Raw genomic sequence first — 14,581 nt, 5'->3', positions numbered from 1 at the left:
TTATCAGTATTATGATGATGACAGAGGTGGTGTTTGATCAATATGCAGAAGACACAGCGTGCATGGATTGTGGGTTGGTGTTGGAAGCTCATTCTGTGGACAAGTCATCGGAGTGGAGGACTTTTTCTGGAGAGAAGTCGGGTGCGGATCCAAATAGTGTTGGAGAGGCAAGCAATCCTTTATTGGGGAACTAGGTCGCCCTTATAACGCTCATTGCCAAAGGCAATGCATCCAACACTGACATGTCTATTCTCAGCCAACAAGCCAACAATGGAAATGATGACGAGATTCTTGGCCAGCAACGAAGGAGCATGGGTTGATTCTCAGGTTGCTAGTGTCAATAGAGGCGTTTTTTTAATTCATAAAAATCGATGGATAGTGCTCACTGCACTTTGTTTTCACAAAAGTTAAAATATTTGAATTTATTATGTTTTTATTTATTTCTAGTTTTTTTCATAACCATACAAAATAAATTTTAGTTTCAAATTTTAGTGTTAAAAAAACAAAACAAAACAAAAAAAACCATTAAAATATAAAATAAAATAAAAACAAAAATACAAAACAATTTTTTGTGACTTTTATAACGCTACAATACAAATTTTAATTTAAAAATTTAGTTTAAAAAAATCAAAGCAATTAAAAGAAAAAACAATTAAAAAAAATCAAAATAATAATAATAATAATAATTAAAAAAAATAATAATAATAATTTAAAAAATTCAAAACAATAAGAATAAATAAATAAATAAAATCAAAACAATTAAAAAAAAAATAAAAACAAAACAAATAGAAAAAAACAAACAATAAAAAAGATAATAAATTAAAAAAATCAAAACAATTAAAAAACATTTTGGAGGATTATGCTTAGAGTTGACATTAAAATCTATGCTTTCATTATGGTTGTATGCGTTTACGAGAAATACTAAAAAAAAAAAAAACCATTAAAATATAAAAAATAAACAAAAATACAAAACAATTTTTTTTGACTTTTGTAACGCTACAATACAAATTTTAGTTTAAAAATTTAGTTTAAAAAAAATCAAAGAAAAAACAATTAAAATAAATCAAAATAACAAAAAATAAATAAATCAAAAATAAAAAAAAATAATTAAAAAAATCAAAACAATAAGAATAAATAAATAAATAAAATCAAAACAATTAAAAACAAAAATTAAAAACAAAACAAATAGAAAAAAACAAACAATAAAAAAAATAATAAATTAAAAAAATCAAAACAATTAAAAAACATTTGGAGGATTATGCTTAGAGTTGGCATTAAAATCTATGCTTTCATTATGGTTGTATGCGTTTATGAGACATACTAATCTGTAGCACATGCTCTTTGTCATGCACATTCGAGGAGACATCTGACACAAAGAGGGAGATGAGTTAATTTTCATGGTTATTACTTAAAAATGGATTGTTATCAATATTATGAATTGGACTGAAAATTATGCTTTTGATTCTCCTTAATCTGTTTCATTTGGCATTAATTTTTGCGAAGGAATCAGGAAGGGAATGACCATTTCTTCTTGAACACACTTATGTTCTTTATGCCAAGTTTTTTTTGTAGATTTCGGATGATCAACTGATCATTAAGGAAACTAATTGTGCACACAATTGGTCTTCAAAAGACTAATTTCATGAGAAATTCTAAAGAACAAGTCCATGATCATAAACGAAATTTCCAGAAAATTACAAGTTCTTGCAACTTCATGTAATAGTTTAATGGTTTGACATGTTGCATGACAGATTAGCAAATTCGAATATCTGGGGTTTGTGCCTAAATGTCCAAGGATGGTGAAATACCTATCCACTTATGAATTTGAAGTCTACAGGTGGCTAGTCAACGCTAGTCAAACTCAACTATTTTAGCAGAAATTCTCGAATTAATGAGCAAATTTGCTAGTTTTGAGATTTTGTATGCCAACAGTCACTTTTTCCCAGCAAGAGTAATTATCCATTTCTCATTATCCACATACACTTCATTACATTTTCATCAATCCTAACGCACCAATAAAAACAATGAAGCTCATTTATAAACTTTTTGTTCCACGTTACATATGCATTGTCAGTTTCCTATTCCCTACCCTTGCAAATAAAACCTCTCTTCCATACACCATTGAATCCATAGTCCTTGAGTCTAAATATTTTTCTAAAACACCTTGAAGCTTGCATGCCTTAAGGGCACGCTATCATGCTGATAAACAATGGAATACATCAATGTCCCTTATTCCTCGGATCTTCTAAGTATTCGATAACAACAAATTCATTCATACTTATAAAGATGTGTTCGAGCATCTTGACTCTCATCCACATCAAAGATGGGAGCTCTCATGTTGACTAGTGGAATTCATTAATGGCCACTAAGTTAACAATTTCTTGTTATGTTCAACAACAAAACATTTATTCACATGACTATAATTGTGCCAATGAGCGTTGAAGACTTGAAGATCAATCATTTTTTAGCAGAGGAAGCAGATTTACTTTCATTACTTTTCAGTTATTGATGTAAAAGACTTGAGGAAAAGTCAATAAATAAGGCTGGGGAGGGAAGTGTAAATTCTAAATTTTGTATACCTTCCAAGCCTTATACATTTTCAGCTACATTCAGCAACAAATTCCGAACATTCAACAGAAGATCCAGCAACAGATGCATCAACAATAAAAGATTCACTTTTTCGACTTCATCCACCATTTTCACAACCAAGTAAAGAAGACTATGATCAGAATTTTGTAGCCACACATGCACAACTCTCATCCATTTTTGAAAGGGTAAGTTGCAATATGATATTTTCTAACTTTTAACCATTTAATTCCTTGAAAGCTAGAATGATAATTTTTGGAAAAAAAAAAACTTCCTTTCCTCATTTCACAAAATTGCCAAAACCATCGGTTTGGGGGGGAGGATACATTTACATTCACACTTTGTCACCGTCATATTTTTCCATATTCATATGTCACATTCTAAAACCCACATACTTTCAAAATATATTTACTATTACATCATCATGAGCATAAAAATGGCTTTGTAAAAAGTATTTAAAAGTCAATTGGATGCCAACGCAATCATGGTTGTTACACAAAAACCAACCATGATGCATTCCAACAAAATACTTTTCAATAAAAATCAAATTATCATTATGCAAAGATCATACATTAAAATTGAATGCAACAAACAAAATATGGTTGAAACACAAGAACCAACCAAGCTGCAATTCATCAAAAACACTTTGAAAAAGTTAAATAAATGATATCATGCAAAGTTTAAGCCAAAGGTCAAGTATCAAAAGTAATGTAATAGACTGCATGAGAACATGCAATACCTTAAGTTTGGGGGTATGTTGGGCCTAAGAATTATCCTTAAATACATCCACTTTCACTCCGTTCAACATCCACTTTCTCTCCATTCACACATTTTCTCACCTCTATTCCACCACCATGTCATCACATTAGCTTCACTTTCATCATTAAATGGGTTACCATTGTGTTTTCCAAAATATTATTAATTCTTAGTATTTTTAAGATAATTTTTGGTTAAACTTTGGAAAATAATATCCATATACTTATACCTAACAATTAGAATGAGTTTGTTGACATGTGTAGGTACAAAGGAAGCATCTAAGGCACCCTTATGTGGCACTCTATGCTCAAATTCGAATTTGAGGAGATCATGAACCTCATGGATAATATGATGGACCTCATGGAGAAGATCATGGAGGATAGGGTTATGCGTCACCATTGGTTGAGAAATATGTGGATCAAAGGAGGGAATAGTGGATCATCATTATGAGTTTGTTATCTCATCGTGTTGTATAAATAGGAGTGTTATCTCATTCATTTGTAATCTTAATTTTCCTTAGAATTTAGAAACATAGTCCTCCATTTGTAATTTTAGATTTTAGGATCATTGTAATGGAGATTTAGAATCTCTTGGAATGTAGAACTTGGAGCTTGTAATTGCAATTTTCAATTGATGATAAATAAAGTGGATTGAATTTTCTTCTAAATTTGACTTCTTTCTATGTGTGCTTATGGAGCTATGGAGGGTCCCCATTGCCTCACTTGCATACTTGTTTTGGTATGGTAAACTTTCATTTATGTTTTTAATTTCATTAGTTTAAAGATCTTGATGTTGGAAATATAAATGAATAGTCTCTTGTATGAGAGATTTAATATTTCCTATAATTAATTTGAATTAAGTTTAAATGCCTTCATTTCTTAGTTATTGATGGTTAGAAATATTAATGAATAGACCTCCTGTAAGGGAGCTTTGGTATTTCTTCACCTAGATTAATTTAGTTTGTCTCTAAGTCCATATATATTGGAATCCTCGAAGTTTACTTACTGGGATTGATAGTAAATGAAACTCTAATTTGCATCCGCATTTTAGACCCAACAAATGGATTATAAGAAATAAAAAAAATATTGTGGGATACTCCATTCACCAATTGGAAATCAATGTAAGATTCCCAAGTAGCAAGGAAAACCCCTAGATAAGAGTGAACATTCTTAACAAATTCTCAATGGCCTAAGAAAGGAGAAACAGTTGCTAATTACAAATACTAAGAATAGAAATTTAGCTAGAAATTTGCAACAACTCTTTCATATAACCTTTGATCTCATTGAACTTAATAAATTTGAGTTTTAAGGATTATATTTGGTATGATTACGAAAATAATAACTAGGCAGAATGTCAAGAAAGAATAACCAAAACATAGTAAAAGATACTCACAACACATTGTAAAAATACAATTACTAAATGCCATCCCACATGGATCATATAGCAATAAAATTCAAACATATAATTGACACAAAGATTTTACTTTGGAAATCCAAATGGGAAAAGCAATATTCAATGGTTGCTTAATCTATTTTAACAATATTTGGTTATAATGTAATTAATGGCTATATGGTTATTCAACAATTCATACAACTCCTTATACTTTCTTCCTCTTCTATTTAAAAAAAAACAAAGAACAAAAATAAAAAACAAAACAAAGAAACAAACAAAAAAAAAACCTTTGAGAGTGAAAGTACATGAAGCAATAAGAAGAGATGGGATAGTGGGAAGGCCAAGGGATTAACCTTTCATTACCCATTCCTTCATTTTCTTTCCTTCTCATCTCCTATTTCTGTTTTATTTTAATTAATTCATGTTTTATTTTCCTTTCTCTCATTCCACTGTATTTTGTGTTGTCTTTTACAAAGTCACTAACATTTATTAGTTATTGAATTGTGCTTGAAGGTATGAAGTCTTATAACCATTCGCTCATTCAAATCCACTTTGAATCACATTCCCCCAATGAAAGGATTTTTGGTCTCCAAAATCATATAGGAAACCAATATAGACCACTGTGCTTTATGTTTACAACGCTAAAACATGGCTCTAACTCTAGATCTTGGTTACAACTCTAACTCTAGCTCTAGCTCTGGCTCTAGTTCCTAGATCACTTGTTCCCACAATGTAGAATTTTGTTCATTGACTCTTAGCTCTCAACGATCCCCACATCTGAACTTTGTAATCAACATTTTTTTCCTTAGATCCTATACTTGGAGATGGTCTATCTTGGTAGCTAATGAAACCAAGTCTAACACTTCTTTATTTTTTGTTTAGTGAGATATTGGAAGTCATGCCTTCATGCAACAACCCCATGATAGAAATCATGGTTTATGTTCTCCTCCTATGATTAGTTACTTTCAAGCATGGAAACAACTCTCTCATGTTTCCACATGCTTACAAACACTCATCTCTACAAAAATCTCATTTATGTGACAACCTTCATGTGCAACCATAGCACTTTGTTCTACCTAGAGAATTTTCCAAAACCTACACATGTATGATTGTATGGAACAATCATTAATAAGATATGATATTGAGGATTGTGTAATGCCTTAAGATTTGGAAAATATAATGATAAGGGATTGTCATTGACCTCCCTACATCGATCTTTGATCAATCTCCATGAAAGGAAACTTCCTTTAAAATATTGTAGGTAACAATTGGAATGGGCTTGCCTTGGATGTTGAGATCAAAATTTAGTCCTCTTCAATGTTGATGCTAACCTCTTGTGTTGATATAAATCTATGGACAAGTTCTCCTTGGTTGAAGATGTAGTGGATTCTCTATCTTTGTTAGGATTCACTTTCTAAACTCTAGATGAAGTTGCCAACAATTTTCTTCCCAATGTCTGGTCAATTGACAGTGGTGGAAAAAATTCTTATTGTTGATACATGGACTACTAGACACACCCATCCTCTCCATGTGTCTTAAAGTTCATTATTGTATTAGGGAAGTCTTCTTGCCATTCTTCCTCTGAAACAATTCATTCTTATGGCATAGGGTTTTCTTCTCCCGACAAGATGCCTCATGATGGTCATTCTCCCCACATAATGAACATGCCTTTTAATACCAACAAAAAATAGGGTTATGTCCTTTATACTTATAAAAATTGCAAGTAAGAGATGCCTTAATGAATTATGACTATTCTTCTCATTATTCTAGTTGATTTTCTCATTACTCCTTTTAAGCGTATGTGTCAAATGAATCTTTAAACTCTTTTCATTATTTCCCTTTTGTAATTCACCCCAAAAAGGTTGATTTGGTAGTGGCATCCCACCTTCATGTAATGTTGCTCTTTCTTCTAATGAGAAGGACAACTCTACTATGTTCCTTTCCTTCATAAACATGATATTATGTTTCGTGGCATTTTCCTCTTTACCATCGAAACCCAGGTTTCCATGCTTGACCCTTTATTAAGCTATAATGGTGCTTAGGATGACCTGTCTTATCTTACCTAACCCTCTAGTGTGTTTTTCAAATTGACGAATATGCTCTTGAGAAGTGTATACATAAGACGAGCATATTAGAGTTGCCTTGGTCATGGTGTTGGCTTGGAAAAGACAATGACAGGTGACTTTTCTTCTATGTATTCTTGGACAACTACTTGGAACTTTGTCAATTCCTCCTTCTTTATTAACCCTTGTTGTAGTTGAGTCATCATCTAAGTGAACTTGTCATCTTGCCAATTGTATAAATGGATGACCTTCTCTCCCTTGTGTACATGTTAGACTCTACTCTTCTCCCAGTCTACCATAACCATGGTGAGGGATTCTTGGCATTCAACAAATTGCTTCTTTAGTAATGGTAGTAGTATTGTTGGGCTCTCAAGGTTCTTCTCATCTATACCATCCTTTGGTTAAACATCTAGAGATTTTCTTCAAATGCTTGTTCTCTTCTTGAAATCAAGCATCAATGGCTTATAGGTCTTCCAAAGTTTCTCTCTTAATTTTATGCATGTTATGTCTATGTTCACTTCAAAGTTCGGGTAGTTATGTCATGATCAAAGATTCAATTGTTATGACTCCATATAATTCATAATTGAGGAGCATATAGTCAATTTAACAAAAAAGATACTTTGCATCATTAATTTTTTGTTCTTTATTCTCAAAGTTCTACAAATATATTAGTCTTCATAATGACTACAAGGCCTCTATTCTTTCAAGTTTGCAATGCTTTGTGTTTAGGTTTCAATTGATGGACACATGCTCCCTCTCTATATGTAATAACTCTATCATAATTCAACTCCAATTCACTTTCCTAATCATAACTCGATGCATATGAGAATTAACAATGGCCAAATTATTTTCAAAACTAAAACATGCTAACTCAAAAATAAAAGGTGGCAAGAATGAATTCAATGTTTGGAATTGCAACTACATGCAAACAAAGAATGAACTATAGGTTTACTCCAAGGGTTGAATTATTATAAATTATGTGTGTACAGGCTGCTCAGTCTAACATTCACATTTCCACGCATTTAATTACTAGCATCGTAATACAACATTCCATACTTCACATCATTTTCATACAACATACATGAATACAATCCTTCAATAAGTATTGCTCAAGAATTAAATATATCAAATCAATAGCAATCAAAATGCATTGCTCGAACATTAATATGGCATAAAACCATTTCCTTCAAAGCCAACTTTACTCAACATTGGAATGAATATAAACATATATAAATTAGGAATAACAATCAATGTTGGAACACTCGTAAACTCAAAATTGCTCCAACATTAATACAAAGTAGGAAATTTTTTCCTCCAAGATCATGTGAGTTTAGCATGGGCACCCATATCTAATTGCAATTAACAAAGTTCAAATTCTTTTCAAAACTACAACATGCTAACTCAAAAATAAAAGATTGAAAGAATGGATTCAATCTATGGAAACACAACCACATCCAAATAAGGAATGAACTATATGTTTACTCTATTAGTTAAACTATAATAAATTATGTGTGTTTGGGGTGCTCAGTCTAACATTCACATTTCCACGCATTTAATTATCAACATTACATGCATGACATCATTTTCTTCCAACATTCATGAATACAATCCTTTAGGAAATATTTCTCAAGGATTAGACATATATAACAATAGTAATCAAAATGTATTTCTCCAACATTAATATGGCATAGAACTAGTTCCTTCAAAGCCAACTTTACTCAGCATTTGAATTAATATAAATATATATAAATGAGGACTAGTAATCAATGTCGGGACACTCTCAGAAACTCCAAATTGCTCCAACATTAATACAAAGTAGGAAATGATTTCCTTCAAGATCATGTGAGGTCAGCATGGTTACCCATATTTAATTGCAATTTCCAACTAGTATTTGAATATTTAATTACTGTTGAATTTTCACCAAGGGAAACTCAATATTCTAATATTGTCAATGTCAAAACAACTTAGCCAAGATTATCATACATGTCATTGTCACCATATGGAATTTACTAATAATCCAAATTGATTTTGTATCTCATGGAATGAGAAAGCCATGTGAGATATCTAGTAGAGTGTTATGGTGACCTTCATTATTTAGATATCATTTTTATAACCATTCTCAACTCTCATATTCAAGTTATTTTGAATTCTCGCTTACATGTTTCCCATAGCACTTTTCCACACGAGACAATTGAGGATAGTCAAATGGTTATAGAAAGGGAGGCAATTCTTTACTACAAAGTATATCAAATATTTTAAAGAAAAGAGAGTGTTGGTGATTACAAACTACATTGATTTTTATCTCATATTTGTTAATTCAGGGTTGAAAGTTGTAGGAAAAGGATGTGATGGCTAAATGTAAAATGTAACAACCAACAACTAGGTTTTTTGTTTATCCATGGTTCATTAGAGGACAAATTAGCTTGTAATTTAATGTGCCATAGGGTTGATGGAATAAGAGAACTAAAAATTTATCCAACAAGAACATGAAGAGTTGGATTTTTGAATTGAAGGAAATGATGGAGTCTGGGAAATAAGAAAACATTGTGGGTTATTTCATTCACTTACTAATTATCAATGTAAGAGGCATGGGAAGCAAGGAAAACCCCAAAACAATAGTGAGTAACCTTATTGAATGCCCAATGACCTAAGAAAGGAGAGAAAGTTGCTAATTACAAAGACAAAATAAAAATTTAGCTAGAAATTTATAACAACTCTTCCACTACAACCTTTGATCTCATTGAACTTAATAAATGGATGCTCTAGGTTCATAATTGTTATAATTATGAAAAAAATAAATAGAAAGTAACCTAAAGCAAGATTAATTGGAATACAGTAAAAATTTTCAGAGTATTTTTCCAAAACACAATTACTACAATGTCATCCCACAAAAATCACCATAATTAAATTCAAATACACAATTGGCACTACGATTTTACCTTGGAAACACAAAAAGAAAGCCAACTTTCAAATGGTTGTTCAGTCTATTTTGGTAGTCTCTAATTACAATGCAATTCATGGTTTTATGGCCATTCAACAATTGATATAGTTACTTCTATTTTTCATTATTTTCTTGTGGCCAACAAAGATCATTTGAGAGTAAATGTACAAGAAGAAATAGAGAGAAATAGGGTGATGGGAAAGGCAAAAGATTGAACTTTCATTTTCCATTTCTTTCTTTCTCTTCTTATTTATTTTATTCTCAATCAATTCATGTTTTCTTCTTCTTTGCTTTATTGCACTTTACTTTGCATGTCTCTTACATAATTACTAAGCTTAATTAATTGCTAAATTACACTGACAAGAGTCTTACAACCATTAGCTTATTCAAATCCATTTCAAAATCATAAATGGACAATAAAACCACTTCAACAGACATCTTTCTAATACCTTTAATAAAGTATTGGACGATTTGAAAAAACCAATAATTGATAACCCTTAACAAGACCACTTCAAAAACAATCTTTCAAACACCCTCCATAAACCATATTAACCCATTTTGAAAAAACAATCTTATGAACATCCTCAATAGCTATAAAGTTGCTTTGACAAATGAACCTCTCACATGCTTAATAATCCATCAAGCCAATTCAAAAGAATTGTTTAATTAAATTAAAAACACAAATTAATTTAGATGTCCAAAAACATGCAGTTATATTTTTTGGAAAAAATAATTTTTAACCCTAAATTTGATACATCTTTAGTTTTCTGCGGCAAGTGAACATCTAACGTGCTTGATAATCCATCAAGCTATTTTTTGGGAAAAGAAAAAATAACCCTAAATTTAAATTTAGGGTAAACCATTATGGAAATTTAAAAAAAAAAATATCAATTTTAAAAATAAAATTTAATAAGCGTATGTGAAAAGGCACCAGCATCTACGCCGTCAAAGAAATATTTATTTCCTTTCTTACCATTGAAGGCCTTCAAAGGTTTTTTCCTCTTTATATGAAGCGGTTTGTTGTTCTCAGTCGCCTTCAAAGGTTTTTTCCTCTTTATATGAAGCGGTTTGTTGTTCTCAGTTATAAAAGCAAAATTGGAGAACTGAATTACTATTCAGTTTTGACAGAAAAATTAATCGTGCGCATCCGGGGAATCGAACCCCGGTCAGTACCGTGGGAGGGTACTATGATACCACTACACCAGATGCGCATGTCGAAAACGAAATGAAAAATATTATATTCAAGAAATAAATCCGTACAAACGTGTGAAATTAGAACTAAAATAACTATGCTTCAAATTTATTTAGAAAATCATGGAAATTCTCATGAGATTTTGATAAAATTCAGTGGAAAGTTTTGTAAATCTAGGTTACAACTGTTAAACTCGAAGATTTTAGGTGCCCAAGGGTATTTAATGGTGCTGAATCTATTTTCACCATCAAAAACAAGTTTCAAACACTCTACTACTAGATTTGTTTGAAAAAAAATTGTCAAAATTTAGTAATATTTTTTACCATCTAGAAAAATTTATTGGTAGACCACGCCCAAATAATAGTCTTAATCTAACAGGGAAAACTAGACAATAATAGTCTTAGTCCAACGGGAAAACTAAACAATCCTACAAAGAAAAGTAGTCTAAAAATGCCACAAATTCACCCAAAAAAACAATAGAAATTCAACATGATTTTTGTCAAAATCCTGCAAATTTTAGGAAATCTAAATTATAATCGTCAAACTTGGTTTTGAGTATCCAGCCAATTTTTAATAATATTAAACCCATTTCCACTAAAAATAAATTTACACACTCCTCTAATCAAAAACTTTTGGAAAATAATTTAGCTTAGTAGAAATAACTTTTTAAAGGAAGTGGTAACCTCGTTAGACAACTCCTAGATAATATATTCCTGAAAGCAAACCGGACAATCCCGCGACGTTATAGGTGGATGCCCTAGCTTGCCTTTAAAGTTACTAAACTTTTATTTAAAAGGAAACCGTTAGGTACATGGGTTAAATGTATTCATGTTAATTGTTTACTGAATGTGTAAGTTCTACAAAAGAAAGGATGGTGTGGGCCTGGCAGATGTCTCCTTTGCCTTGCAGCATTGGAAACTAATCTCCACTTGTTCTTTCAGTGCTCAGCATCCACTGTTCTCTGGTTCGAACTCTCTTGCATCTTCGGTTTTCCTCTCAAGCTATTTTCTTCTGTACAGGAAGCTTTTCCCTGGTGGGCTTCCCAATGCCCAATCTGGCAGGCGTTTTTCATCTCTACTTGTTGGAATATCTGGAAGTGGCGGAATCGGCGCATATTTCAGGACTGTTCTCTTCCCCTTTTTTCCATTCTTCCTATCATTCGGGGGTCTCTGCCCGACCTGTCCTAAGTTGGGCTTTTTGGCGTTTTTCTCATATGCGTCTTTTATCATATAGCCGTTTGTTAAATCATATCTGCTTATTCTGTTTTTTCTCTAACTATTTTGCCTCATCCTGCGTATGATCCCCCAGCACGGCTGCATGCTATCTGGGTTTCAACTGCTTTTCATGTCAATGTATTTTCACTATGCTTGTTATATGGCTCTGCTAGTTTATGGTTTTTGTTTTCCTGGCTGATGCATTTCGGCTCTATGTATATCTGGAACAATATATTTCATCCTGCCTGCGGCATCCCGGCCATTTGTAACACGATTATTATATCATCTTAATATAATATATACAGCTTTTTCTCTCTGAAAAAAAAAATGTTAGTTCGATATAGTTTGAGTGGTAGGGAAGAATTTTGTTAGTTTTTTTTAATTGTATTTAATTTAATTTTCACATTGAGATCTTGAATGGAAAAATGTATATTTTTTATATGGAACATTAAGATATTTATGGAAGAAAAAATATGTATTTATTAAAAGAATTGTATTTTTAATTTTATTATAAAATAGTTTGTGGGGCTTAGAATATTGTGAATGGGTGCACTATTAAAATTTTTCGTATAATGGTTATTAGTTCGAAATTTTATGTGTGTCTCACTTATCTAATTCTCAATAAGAGGTTATAATGGTAGTGATTGGAAGTGACCTTGTGTCATGCAAGTAAAAGACCAACCAAGTTTCTAATGCCTATAGTAAATAATAATAACTATATTATAGAATAAAAATAACAATTTTGTATGTTAAAAACGTGATAAATAAAAACAACAAAATAATTAATATATGCATTAAATTTTATTTAAAAATAATACTCTTTAATTTTTCTCTAGCTAATTTACAATAAGAAGATGAGATATTTAAATTCTTAAAATGATCTAGTATCAATTTCATTATATTTTTTTTGTTCATTTAGGGGCTTCAATGACTATTGCATTGCTCAAGGAAGAAAGCTTTGTATCTATTTCTTTTACTCTATTCTCCAAGGGGTACATTCTTGTAAATTTTAGATAACAATGATATGTTCTATGCTTGCAACAATTACTTCAGTGTCCTTTTATTAGCCCAATGAAAATTTCCATTTTAATATCCAATAATAATCATATTAACCATTCACATTGACAGTAACTGTAGATAGAACATGAACAATAAAATTGCAAAAGACAAGCCAAGACAAGAGAACACAAGAATTTGGCTCAAGCCAAGGGAAAACCCCAAGATGGGGAAAACCCTTGATCAATTCTTCTTATTATAAATATCAAATGTTCAACAAAGAGAGAGAGTACAATAAAGTCAAAATTGACTTGCCAATAGATGATCAATACCACTATCCAAAATAGCACAGTCAAATCTGCAATTCACCCTCAGTCAACAACAATGAAATTTTGCCCTGGCGAGAAAGTCAACAACAGTGAAAGTCTGGTCAAATCCTTCCACAATAGCTTAGTCAAAGGAGATAAAACTCAACCTCTCTTGCTGGTTAAAGTCAACCCAAAACAATCCTCCAAAGTCCAGTCAAAATCAAGCAAAAGAGAGAAAGTTTTTGTGGTAAAAACCTGCAATTTATCTCTGCGATAAACCCAAGTCAAAGTGCCCATATCACATTGATTTTTGTGCCAAATAGTGCAACATGCCCAAAATATTGAACTAAAATTCTTCCCAAAAATTCAAGTCAACGTTGGTCAACGATGGTCAAAGTTGTAGACAACTTCAGATTTTCGGCCTCCTGTAATTTGTCCTCCTTTCTACCACACGTGTGAAGAGAACAACTGCCCAATGAGGTGTACAAACCAATCATTTTGAGAAGAGAGAATAATGTGTTGTGAGATGATGATGTCAAATGAGGGTGGAGGTCTCTCTTATTTATACGAATCCATGAAGGTCAAAAGACATGTATGTTGGGCTTCATGAGCCTACATGATGATGTGGTCAACTTTGACAATTTGCACATGTGTGGGCTTCACTTCAAAAACATATTTCCCCTTGTCCAAATTTAGTGATCTTTAGGTCGATTTTGGTACTCTCGAAAAGAGGAATTCAATGTAATAATTATCTCAATCAAATGAGTTTTCCAAAGTAGAATTTGGCCCTTATTTCCAACTTTAACACTCCCTCTCAACTAGGGAGAATTCCACCTGCCAATATATGACCATTGATTATCATGCCATCCTTCCATCATGTACCATCTCTACATCTCGTCTTAACTTTGTTGAAAAATTATATAGATATCGAAGAAATATCGATCGAGAGTGAGTCGCAAGACCTTACCACTCTCCACTGACAAAATTCAGTCCACATAATCAAGGGTAGAACCCTAATCAAACTTGATCATGACTGATCAAGTTTTTGAACATCATGCATCCTAGACATATGGAGTACGACAGTACACGATGCATCCATCTGTAGTGTTATGGTCCCTATCATCTTTTCCCAA

General features: G+C 31.9%; 1 non-coding gene across 1 annotated transcript; it reads right to left on the bottom strand.

The window, feature by feature from the left end:
* Nucleotides 1–10,878: 10,878 nt before the first annotated feature.
* On the bottom strand, nucleotides 10,879–10,949 carry TRNAG-CCC (transfer RNA glycine (anticodon CCC)). The gene has a single exon. It is a non-coding gene; the product is annotated as a tRNA-Gly (tRNA).
* Nucleotides 10,950–14,581: the final 3,632 nt, after the last annotated feature.

The sequence above is a fragment of the Pinus tabuliformis genome, chromosome 1_2 (assembly GCF_031772625.1).
Source record: "Pinus tabuliformis cultivar Carrire ecotype Pingquan chromosome 1_2, CPIR1, whole genome shotgun sequence".
Classification (NCBI taxonomy): Eukaryota; Viridiplantae; Streptophyta; class Pinopsida; order Pinales; family Pinaceae; genus Pinus; species Pinus tabuliformis.
This window is presented reverse-complemented; position numbering and strand designations above follow the sequence as displayed.